The 12,013-nt window shown below is 57.1% G+C and overlaps 1 protein-coding gene across 2 annotated transcripts in view; it reads left to right on the top strand.

Annotated features, from left to right (window-relative positions):
- Nucleotides 1-3,553: 3,553 nt before the first annotated feature.
- hdlbpa (high density lipoprotein binding protein a) overlaps nucleotides 3,554-12,013 on the top strand; it is an 80,663-nt gene continuing 72,203 nt past the window's right edge. For both annotated transcript variants that reach the window (XM_080185332.1, XM_080185331.1), the window contains exon 1: nucleotides 3,554-3,662. The gene's annotated coding sequence lies outside the window, so the exon portion shown is untranslated. The remainder of the gene's footprint in view (nucleotides 3,663-12,013) is intronic.

Raw genomic sequence — 12,013 nt, 5'->3', positions numbered from 1 at the left:
CGTGCGCCCCCCCCGCCCCCCCCTCACGTGCGCCCCCCCCCCCGCCCCCCCCCCCGCCCCCCCCTCACGTGCGCCCCCCCCCTTCACGTGCGCCCCCCCGCCCCCCCCCTCACGTGCGCCCCCCCGCCCCCCCCCCTCACGTGCGCCCCCCCGCCCCCCCCTCACGTGCGCCCCCCCGCCCCCCCCTCACGTGCGCCCCCCCGCCCCCCCCCTCACGTGCGCCCCCCCCGCCCCCCCCCTCACGTGCGCCCCCCCCGCCCCCCCTCACGTGCGCCCCCCCCGCCCCCCCCCTCACGTGCGCCCCCCCGCCCCCCCCTCACGTGCGCCCCCCCTCACGTGCGCCCCCCCCTTCACTTGCGCCCCCCCGCCCCCCCCCTCACGTGCGCCCCCCCGCCCCCCCCCTCACGTGCGCCCCCCCGCCCCCCCCCTCACGTGCGCCCCCCCCGCCCCCCCTTCACGTGCGCCCCCCCCGCCCCCCCCCTCACGTGCGCCCCCCCCGCCCCCCCCCTCACGTGCGCCCCCCCCGCCCCCCCCCTCACGTGCGCCCCCCCCGCCCCCCCCCTCACGTGCGCCCCCCCCGCCCCCCCCCCACGTGCGCCCCCCCCGCCCCCCCCCTCACGTGCGCCCCCCCCGCCCCCCCCCTCACGTGCGCCCCCCCGCCCCCCCCCTCACGTGCGCCCCCCCGCCCCCCCCTCACGTGCGCCCCCCCCGCCCCCCCCCTCACGTGCGCCCCCCCCCTCACGTGCGCCCCCCCTCACGTGCGCCCCCCCCTTCACGTGCGCCCCCCCGCCCCCCCCCTCACGTGCGCCCCCCCCGCCCCCCCCTCACGTGCGCCCCCCCTCACGTGCGCCCCCCCCTTCACTTGCGCCCCCCCGCCCCCCCCCTCACGTGCGCCCCCCCGCCCCCCCCCTCACGTGCGCCCCCCCGCCCCCCCCCTCACGTGCGCCCCCCCCGCCCCCCCCTTCACGTGCGCCCCCCCCGCCCCCCCCCTCACGTGCGCCCCCCCGCCCCCCCCTCACGTGCGCCCCCCCCGCCCCCCCCCTCACGTGCGCCCCCCCCGCCCCCCCCCCACGTGCGCCCCCCCCGCCCCCCCCCTCACGTGCGCCCCCCCCGCCCCCCCCCTCACGTGCGCCCCCCCCGCCCCCCCCTCACGTGCGCCCCCCCGCCCCCCCCTCACGTGCGCCCCCCCCGCCCCCCCCCTCACGTGCGCCCCCCCCCTCACGTGCGCCCCCCCTCACGTGCGCCCCCCCCTTCACGTGCGCCCCCCGCCCCCCCCCTCACGTGCGCCCCCCCCGCCCCCCCCCTCACGTGCGCCCCCCCCGCCCCCCCCCTCACGTGCGCCCCCCCTCACGTGCGCCCCCCCCTTCACGTGCGCCCCCCCGCCCCCCCCTCACGTGCGCCCCCCCCTCACGTGCGCCCCCCCGCCCCCCCCTCACGTGCGCCCCCCCCCCTCACGTGCGCCCCCCCGCCCCCCCCTCACGTGCGCCCCCCCCGCCCCCCCTCACGTGCGCCCCCCCCGCCCCCCCCTCACGTGCGCCCCCCCCGCCCCCCCCTCACGTGCGCCCCCCCCGCCCCCCCCCTCACGTGCGCCCCCCCCGCACGTGCGCCCCCCCGCCCCCCCCCTCACGTGCGCCCCCCCCGCCCCCCCCTCACGTGCGCCCCCCCTCACGTGCGCCCCCCCCTTCACGTGCGCCCCCCCGCCCCCCCCTCACGTGCGCCCCCCCGCCCCCCCTCACGTGCGCCCCCCCCGCCCCCCCCTCACGTGCGCCCCCCCCGCCCCCCCCCTCACGTGCGCCCCCCCCGCCCCCCCCCTCACGTGCGCCCCCCCCGCCCCCCCCCTCACGTGCGCCCCCCCCGCCCCCCCCCTCACGTGCGCCCCCCCGCCCCCCCCCCTCACGTGCGCCCCCCCGCCCCCCCCCTCACGTGCGCCCCCCCGCCCCCCCCCTCACGTGCGCCCCCCCCGCCCCCCCCCTCACGTGCGCCCCCCCCGCCCCCCCCCTCACGTGCGCCCCCCCCGCCCCCCCCCTCACGTGCGCCCCCCCCGCCCCCCCCCTCACGTGCGCCCCCCCCGCCCCCCCCCCTCACGTGCGCCCCCCCCGCCCCCCCCTCACGTGCGCCCCCCCCGCCCCCCCCTCACGTGCGCCCCCCCCGCCCCCCCCCTCACGTGCGCCCCCCCCGCCCCCCCCCTCACGTGCGCCCCCCCCGCCCCCCCCCTCACGTGCGCCCCCCCCGCCCCCCCTCACGTGCGCCCCCCCCGCCCCCCCCCTCACGTGCGCCCCCCCGCCCCCCCCTCACGTGCGCCCCCCCCCCTCACGTGCGCCCCCCCCGCCCCCCCCGCACGTGCGCCCCCCCCTCACGTGCGCCCCCCCCGCCCCCCCCTCACGTGCGCCCCCCCCCGCCCCCCCCTCACGTGCGCCCCCCCCCGCCCCCCCCTCACGTGCGCCCCCCCCGCCCCCCCCGCACGTGCGCCCCCCCCTCACGTGCGCCCCCCCCGCCCCCCCCTCACGTGCGCCCCCCCCGCCCCCCCCCTCACGTGCGCCCCCCCGCCCCCCCCTCACGTGCGCCCCCCCCCCTCACGTGCGCCCCCCCCGCCCCCCCCGCACGTGCGCCCCCCCTCACGTGCGCCCCCCCCGCCCCCCCCTCACGTGCGCCCCCCCCGCCCCCCCCTCACGTGCGCCCCCCCCGCCCCCCCCTCACGTGCGCCCCCCCCGCCCCCCCCGCACGTGCGCCCCCCCCGCACGTGCGCCCCCCCCTCACGTGCGCCCCCCCCGCCCCCCCCTCACGTGCGCCCCCCCCCGCCCCCCCCTCACGTGCGCCCCCCCCCGCCCCCCCCTCACGTGCGCCCCCCCCCGCCCCCCCCCTCACGTGCGCCCCCCCCGCCCCCCCCTCACGTGCGCCCCCCCGCCCCCCCCCTCACGTGCGCCCCCCCGCCCCCCCCCTCACGTGCGCCCCCCCCCTCACGTGCGCCCCCCCCCCCCCCCTCACGTGCGCCCCCCCCGCACGTGCGCCCCCCCCGCCCCCCCCCTCACGTGCGCCCCCCCCCGCCCCCCCCTCACGTGCGCCCCCCCCGCCCCCCCTCACGTGCGCCCCCCCCTCACGTGCGCCCCCCCCCGCCCCCCCCTCACGTGCGCCCCCCCCCGCCCCCCCCTCACGTGCGCCCCCCCCGCCCCCCCCTCACGTGCGCCCCCCCCCGCCCCCCCCTCACGTGCGCCCCCCCCGCCCCCCCCTCACGTGCGCCCCCCCCTCACGTGCGCCCCCCCCGCCCCCCCCTCACGTGCGCCCCCCCGCCCCCCCCTCACGTGCGCCCCCCCGCCCCCCCCTCACGTGCGCCCCCCCGCCCCCCCCCTCACGTGCGCCCCCCCCCTCACGTGCGCCCCCCCCGCCCCCCCTCACGTGCGCCCCCCCGCCCCCCCTCACGTGCGCCCCCCTCACGTGCCTTCCCCCCCCAACCACCACCACGTTCCCCCCTTCCAGCCCCCTATCACGTTCCCCCCCTCCCCCATTACATTTTCCTTTTCCGTTCCTCCCGCCTACGCTCTGACGTGGCTACAGCTGATTGGAGCGCGCTGGCGTTATAAGCGGCCGCCCCGCTGCCGGGCTCACTCTGGCTTCAGGAGCTTCTCCATCGGAGAGAGCGCTAGCTGCGTGGACACCACCACCCGGTGAGTGCCGGCTGAACTAGGGCCTAGTTCAGGGCCGCACCCAGTCATCCCCTTTCACCCATACAGACCCTCGGCTGGCCACGGGGATGGTGATCGGTGGGGATCGAGAGCATCCTTCCCTGAGCCCCGGCCTGTGGAGCTGTGCGGCTACCTTGGCCGGCCGGTGGATGTGAATACCGGGGCGGAGCGTGGGGGTTGAGTATTTTTTTCGTCGTCGAAGGCCTTGGTTTCCTCTCTCCTCCCATCCTAGTTAAGTGGGGGTGGTCTTGGTCCCGGGGCCGGTATCGGTTTCCGGGCGGCCCCTGTAATTCGGGTTGGTGACGGGCTGTTCCCCGGTGTCGTTATGGGTTGGTTTCTGAGCGGGCCCGGTGTCACGGTGGGGTCGGTGTCGAGGCGTCCCGCCCTGTGTGGCGGCGGCGGCGGCCCCGGGGCCGGTGTGGTGTCGGTGTCGAGGCGGCCCCGGGGCCGAGCGGCCGCCTGCTGGCTATCGGCGCGAGCGCCGCTGGGACAAGCGGCTACGTGTCAATACTGCGCACGCGCACAAAGTTTCCCCTAAAGTTTCTTTAATTCTAGCCCGAAGTTTTGTTTTCTGCCCCCAAAAGAACTGGAAATATCCATCAGAGTGTCTGGGCTGCGATGCCCTCCCCAGTGGAAATTTTCCAGCCTGCATAGTTTTAACAGTAGAAATCTAGGGAGCTGCTTGCCTTTCCTTGCTGGAGAGACAAAGGTGATTATGTAATGGAGTGTGCTACGTGGAATTACCCAGAGCAGGTCTGGAATATGAGTAGTTGAGCAAACTAATCCAGAGATAAGCAAACCCCTTGCCCTTCAGTATGCCACACTCGGCCTCTTCTCCTTATTGTGTTTTTTTTTCAGAATCGTCTATATTTTGGGGGCATTTTTTGTTAATCTTTCACCCTTTCTCAGTTTGTCTGGTGACGTTGTCACTTCTGAAACTACTGTATGCAGCCCTCATTTGGGAGAGTCCTCTCAAGAGGATCTCGCCCTTTTGCTTTGAAAGTGCTTTTCTTTATGTAAACTTTACCTGTCACCCGCATTTGCAGCACATAATGTCTGTATGAGAATGTTAATTGAATGAGCCATGAGTTGCTGAGTTGGCAGTGTTTGCCACAGTCTACCCATTGCTCTCTTTAATTGAGTGAAGTGTTATTCTACAGTGATTTTAAGTGAACAGGTTTACCAGGCAAGTAAAACTTTTTGAGGTGGTGATGGTGGAGTTGAGTATGTTGCGTTAGCTTCTAACTTCAATTCCTAAGAAGACCTGGATTCACTTAGACACCAATGTAATGTACACGTGGGACCCACAATGTACTTTTGAAGATTTCTAATTGGATAATATTGTGAATCAGCTGATGTGCCTTTTAGAAAGGACGAGTATAGAAAAAAGTGGGCATGAAAATGTTTTTGATTTGTAGACTTAACTCATTTCTCCCCTGAACCACCTACTACAGGAGCTTTATCAGTATGGAATTTGCCCTTCGGCAGTAGTTGTCAATGTAAAAGTTCAGAAATTACTTAATTTAAGTAGAACCTAAACCCAATTGGTTTGTTATGTTGATTGGTGATGCTTTATTTGAGATAACATTGTTTTGGGTTTTACTTTTGCTGCCAGTTTTGCAATTTTGATAGATATTAGACCTGCTGGAGTGACTGATGAAGCAAAGATAGTTTTGTACAGTGTGTCATTCATGCTAACCTTGGCTCCATTGCATCCTTTTGCTCTTGATGGTCCAGATGTTATAATCTGGACCATCAAATAATCATTTTTTTGCCAAATCCTCAATCAGCATAGTGGATGTAAATTTCTGAAACAGGAACTTGCAGATGCTAGTGTTTAATTCCTCATCTGTGTCTGACATGTCTCAAAAGGGCATCTATTGCATCAGTCTGGTACATTTTCATAGGAAACGGCTGATTTTTCTTTGAGTCAATTAGTAATTGAACTGCAGACTCAAATCTTAAGGCTTCTACATGGGAGTGTTTGATAAAGGTTCCTTTTTTAGTTTACGGTTGTGATGTCGTGGCAGAAGTTGATTCAAAATCTTATTTGTTTCATCAATAGGTACATACTTTTTCCGTTCTCTTGTCTCTGTACTCTGTAAACAGAGAAAGGGACAGTGCAGAAATAAGCCTCCTTATTTTATCTAATGGTATGAATGTACCCTATTCTTTTCCTCATCTACTTTTCTATTTTTCCCCTTAACTTCACCTCAGCCATTCAATGTGGTCACAGGTTTCACATTGTCACTTTCTGACCAAGATTGAGCCATGAGGGAAAAAAAACCTCTTAATGCAGTGACTGTAGGATCTGTAATGCATTAATTGACAATAAGGTTGAGGTTAGTTCTCAGTCATAGCTTTTAAAATGGTATTGGGTAATTGCCTTGAGAGAGAGCTTGGGGGTAAATGTGTGTGAGGTAAGACTAGTTGAATTGTTCTTGCAGAGAGTGGCATGGACACTAAGTCAAATGGCCACCTACTATATCTTTGATCATTTCTGTTCTGCATGGGATCTTGAAACATTTCCTAACTAAAATGCCCAGTTTGTCTAATGCTGTCTGTTGCAAATGGGACAGGATTCATTTCCTGGCAGACAAAATTGAAAGCAACTGTTTATATTTCATGCAACACTCTTAATTCAATAAAATCTCAGCAATATCTCTCAAGGCTCATTGGCTCAATTTTGTCCAATTCCAAAGACTTAAACATATGTAATCTTGAAATGAAAGCTTGAAGGGGCTTTCAGAAGCCAATTCCAAAGTTAGGGTCTTGGTGACAGAAGGCATGTCTACCAGGGATTGGGTGAAGTAAAATGAAGAAATGAATGTAGAATTCTGGAAAGGTTAGAAATAGGAACTATGGTGCAATTTCAACATGGAAATGAGGATTTTAAAATTGAGAGATTGGTAAACCAGGAGCCATATGGGAAGTACTGGGGTGATAAGTGAATGAGCTGTCCTTTGGCAGCAAGGTTTTAGATGAACTCAAGTTTACAAGGGGGTGAAAACTTCTAGTGTGGCCAGAAACGTATTGCAGTAATTGAGTCTCAAGTCAATAATGAAAGCATAGGTAAGGGCAAAAGCAGTGCATAGGGCCTGGATGGGATTGTTGTTAGTGCAGGCTCGATGGGCCGAATGGCCTCCTTCTGCACTGTTGGATTCTGATTCCAAGTTGTATTACGGGGTGACAGTACTGAATGGGAGCACAGCTCATGGTAAAATAAGGACAGCAGTTATGAATGATCGGATTCAGCCTGGAACAGTGACTAGGAGGTCAGTTGATTGGTGGTTTGGCTTTTGTAACAATGCCATTCTCTAAGCTTTACCTTCCTCCAGATGCCATAGGTCAATTTGGTGGGATTTCTGGCAACTACATGTGCATTGCTCCTCAAAGTAAGTTTCAGATTTTTAAAAGTTGGGATCTCTGCTCTGCATTAACCTGTTTTTTATTAACATGTCTGTTGGAAACTTTGCCACAAAACTCCATTCTGACTTTTTAATTTTGGAGCAAAGCAGACATTTTTAATGGCACTATCCTGGAGACTTGAGTCCTGTCATTACACTGCACTTCTCTAATATCTTTATAAAGTCATAGAAACATATACACTAGAATTAGGAGTCATAAGAAATAGGAGCAGGAGTAGGCCATCTAGCCCCTCGAGCCTGCCCCGCCATTCAATAAGATCATGGCTGATCTGTCGTGTCTCAGTTCTACTTTCCCGCCCTCTCCCCATAACCCTTAATCCCCTTGACTATCAAAAACCTATCAACCCGTGTTTTAAAAATATTTAGCGAGGCAGCCTCCACCACTTCAACGGGCAGAGAATTCCAGAGATTCACCACCCTTTGAGTGAAGAAGTTCCTCCTCAACTCCGTTCTAAACCGCCCCCCCTTATCTTGAGGCTGTGCCCTCTCGTCCTACTGTCCTTTCTGAGCAGGAAGAGCCTCTCCACCTCTATCCTATCCATCCCATTCATCATCTTATATGTCTCAATGAGATCTCCCCTCATTCTTCTAAACTCTAACGAGTACAAGCCTAGTTTATTTGGCCTCTCCTCATAGCTCAACCCCCTCAACTCCAGTATCAGCCTAGTAAACCTCCTCTGCACTCCCTCCAAGGCCAAAATATCCTTGCGTAAGTGCGGCAACCAAAACTGCACACAGTACTCCAGCTGCGGCCTCACCAGTGCCCTATACAGCTGCAGCAAGACCTCCTACTTTTATATTCAATCCCCCTCGCTATGAAGGCCAGCATCCCATTTGCCTTCCTGACCACCTGCAGGCTGGGTTTTTGCGACTCATGCACAAGGACCCCGAGGTCCCTCTGCACCGTTGCCTGCTGCAGTTTTTTGCCATGTAAGTAATAGTCCTTCCTACCAAAGTGGACAACCTCACATTTGCCAACATTAAATTCCATTTGCCAGTTCCTGGCCCATTCGCCCAGCCTATCTAGATCCTTCTGCAGACTCTCCACACCCGCCGCGCGATTTGCCGTTCCACCAATCTTGGTGTCATCAGCAAATTTGGACACCATACACTCGGTTCCCTCCCCCAGATCATCTATATAAATGGTAAATAGCTGAGGCCCCAGCACCGACCCCTGGGGCACTCCACTAGTCACCAACCACCAATCCAAATAGCACCCATTGACCCCCACTCTCTGCCTCCTATTTGACAGCCAATCCTTTATCCACGCTAACACCCTACCCCCAACTCCATGCCCCCTGACCTTCTGTAATAACCTCTTGTGAGGCCATTTGGCCCTTTGAGTCCGCTTTGCCGTTCATTTTGATCATGGCTGACCATATTCAATATGCTGGTTTCCCCCCCCCCCCCCCCCTCACCCCCCATTCCCTTGGTCCCTTTACCCCCAAGACCTATACCTAATTTCTTCTTGACATCGGACATTTTGATTTTGGTGGTATTCCACACATTCACCACCCTCTGGGTGATGAAATTTCTTCTTGCTTCAGTTCAAAAGGTTTATCCCTTTTTTCCTCAAACTATGACCCTTGGTTCTGGACTCCCATTGGGTACATTCTTTCTGAATCTACCTGTCAAATCCTGTTACAATTGAGATCCCCTCTCCTCATTCTTCTAATTGACTTGGTCTCTCCTCAGATGATAGACCAGGAATCAGCTTGGTAGACCTTCACTGTACTTCCTCATCGTTCCTCAGATAAGGGCACCATGTAATGCAGAAAAGGCCCTTTGGCCCATAATTGCCACTTGAGGTGTGCTAATCCCATTTTCCAACACTTGTCCTAGAACCTTGAATGTTATGAAATTTGAAGTGTTCATCCAAATTTTTTTAAAGGTTTCTGGCATCCTATTTTCCCAGGCAAAGAATAGTATAGCACAGGAACATACCCTTCCATCCACCAAGTCTGTGCTGATACAGGTGTTCCTCGAATCTAATATTTTATTGGGCACAATAGGAAGTCTCTTAATATCACATTAAAGTTTATAGGTTTATTTGGAATCACAAGCTTTCACCTGAGAAAGGAGCAGAACTCTGAAAGCTTGCGATTCCAAATAAACCTGTTGGACTTTAATCTGTGGTTGCATCAATTGTTGTGAGACTACTTATTGTGCCCACCCCAGTCTGATGCTGGCAACTCCACATCATAAAAATTTCTTGCCTCTACGTGGCCCATATCCTCTATTCCTCACCTTTTCATATATTTATCCAGATGCCTCTTGAACATCATTGTAGAATGTGCTTCCACCACCACTTCTGGCAGTGCGTTCCAGGCATTCACCACCCTCTGTGGGACACCACACACACACAGACACATGTTCCAATGAAAACAGTCCAGATTTGTTCCACCTTTCTTCAGAGTCCATATCTTCTAAACTAGGCAACATCCTGGTAAATCTCTTCTGCACCCTTTCCAATACGTCAACATCCTTCTAGTAATGTGGCAACCAGAATTGTACACAATACTCCCAAATGTGGTCTGACCAAAGTGTTATACAGCTGCAAAGTGGTTTTCCAGTTTCTATACTCAACACCCCAACTGATGCATGCCATAAATTGTCTTGACCACCTTGTCCACCTGAGTTGTCACCTTCAGAGAACTATGGATCTGTACATCTAATTCCCTAATACTTCATAGGGCTCTACGATTTACTGTACACTTTCCTTCTGCAGTCAACCTTCCAAATCACATCTCACATTTGTCTGGGTTAAATTCAATCTGCCATCTTTTGGCCCAGGCACTCAGCCAATTTATATCCTGCTGTATCCTCAGACAATCCTCCTCACTATCTGCTATCAGACCACTTACATTTTCCTCCAAATCATTAGGCCCAGCACTGATCCTTATGGAACACGCTTGTTACAGACCTCCAATTAGAAAAGTACCCTTTCACTTCAACTCTCTGCTTTCTATGCCTAAGTCACTTTTGTATCTATCTCAACAGTTCACCTTGGATCCGATATGACTTCACCTTGTACCAGTCTGCCATGAGGAATCTTATTGAAGGCTTTACTAAAATTCATGTAAACAACATCCACTGCTCTGCCCTGCCCTAGTCAATTTTTCTTGTCACTTTCTCAAAGAAGGCAATCAAGTTTGTGAGACATGACCCTTCATAAAATCATGCTGCCTATCACTAATAATAATCACCTATTCTCTTCCAGATGTGAATACATCCTGTCCCTAAGCATCTTCTCCAATAATTTGCCCGCTACTGATGTAAGGCTTGTGGGCTTTTAATTTTCTGGGTTGTCTCACTGCCCTCCTTGAACAGGAACAATGTCAACTACTCTCCAATCCTCTGGTACCTCGTTTGTGACTAAAGGGGATGATACAAAGATTTTGGCCAAGGCCTCAACAATTTCTTCCTCACCCCTCAGTATTCTGGGACAGTCCCAGTCTGGTTCTGGGGATTTGTCCACCTCAGTATTTCAAAACCTCCAATACCTCTTCCCTTAATAGCTTAACATGTCCAACAATGTCAACAGCTTCCTTTCTGCACTCACATCCACCACATCCTTCTCCATTGTGAACACTGATGCAAAGTACTTGTAGACCTCACCCACCTCATCTAGCTCCACACTCAAATTCCCTCCAATGTCCTTGATTGGACCTGTACACAGCACACCATCTGTGGCATAACCAACATTTTGTACAGCTCCAGCGTTACCTCCTTGCTCTTCTGCTCTATGCTGTGACTGTTGAAAGGAAGTGTCCCATCGGTGGCCTTAACTATCTTGTTCACATGTTCAATTCAAGCCTGGCCCCTTTTTGTGCTGTGCAAGTCTTATATGGTGGTGGGGGTGTATCTGGATTTGCTGATTGGCTTTGTTTGCATAGTCAGATTTGAGTCTTGACTATTGTCAGCCAGAGCTGTTTTTTCCCTTTGCCTTGGGGATGAAAAAGAGAACGATCTGTTTGGGATCTCGCTTCTGACTGCTGTCCATTGCACTTGTTGAATGTTGCATGGGGTTAACATTTGGGTTTTGCCTCCAAATGATGAAATGGTTTGCTTACGGATTTAACTGAATTAAGGTATTTAGCCCCTGAGGGTTGGGTGCCAGAGCATGGCTGGCCTACTCTGAAAAGAGAACTTTTCTTTCTTCAGTGCCTTCCACATTCTCAGGACATCCCAAAACACTTTACAACTAATGAAGTACTTCTTAATTGTAGGAAAAGCAGCTGAGAAGAGATAGTAACCAAATGTTTGTGATGTTTAAGGGACTGAATGCTTGTCAGGCCAATGAAGAAAACACTCTTACTCTTCGTTGCAATTGTTAGTGGATTATTTCCATCTACTGAATAGATGGTGTCTTGGTTGAATGACTCATTGACAAATAGCACTGCTGACAGTGCTGCATTTTCTCAGTACTGCATTGGAGTATCAGAGAGTATACTCAAAATAAGAATGTCTAGAAATTCTATTACTGCGAGCATTGTGGTGGAAGTTAATCCTAGTCTTCTGTATTGAGCAGGAATATAGAAGGTATTTCCTCAGTACTGAGGGTCATCTCAGATTTTTGCGTGCACATGTCAGGCAATAAGACTTGAACTGCTAATCTTCAGACTGGGGTGAGAATGCTAACAGCCGAGCCAAGGTTGGACACAACCACGTCAAAGACTGTAGCAGTGTCATGGAATTAATAGTAAAACTGCCCCCCGAATTGGGAGTTACAATTTAGCAGTTAGATCCTGAGGGAACAGGAAACCTCAAGCATGTTTATACTATGATAGCTGCTGCTGTTGTACAGTTACTCCTCTACTTTTTAGTGGAGGCACAGTGGTTAACACTGCTGCCTCACAGCGCCAGGGACCCGGGTTTGATTCCTGGTTTGGGTCACTGTGCAGA

This window comes from Carcharhinus amblyrhynchos, chromosome 3 (genome assembly GCF_965287045.1).
Source record: "Carcharhinus amblyrhynchos chromosome 3, sCarAmb.v2.hapA, whole genome shotgun sequence".
Lineage (NCBI taxonomy): Eukaryota > Metazoa > Chordata > Chondrichthyes > Carcharhiniformes > Carcharhinidae > Carcharhinus > Carcharhinus amblyrhynchos.
This window is presented reverse-complemented; position numbering and strand designations above follow the sequence as displayed.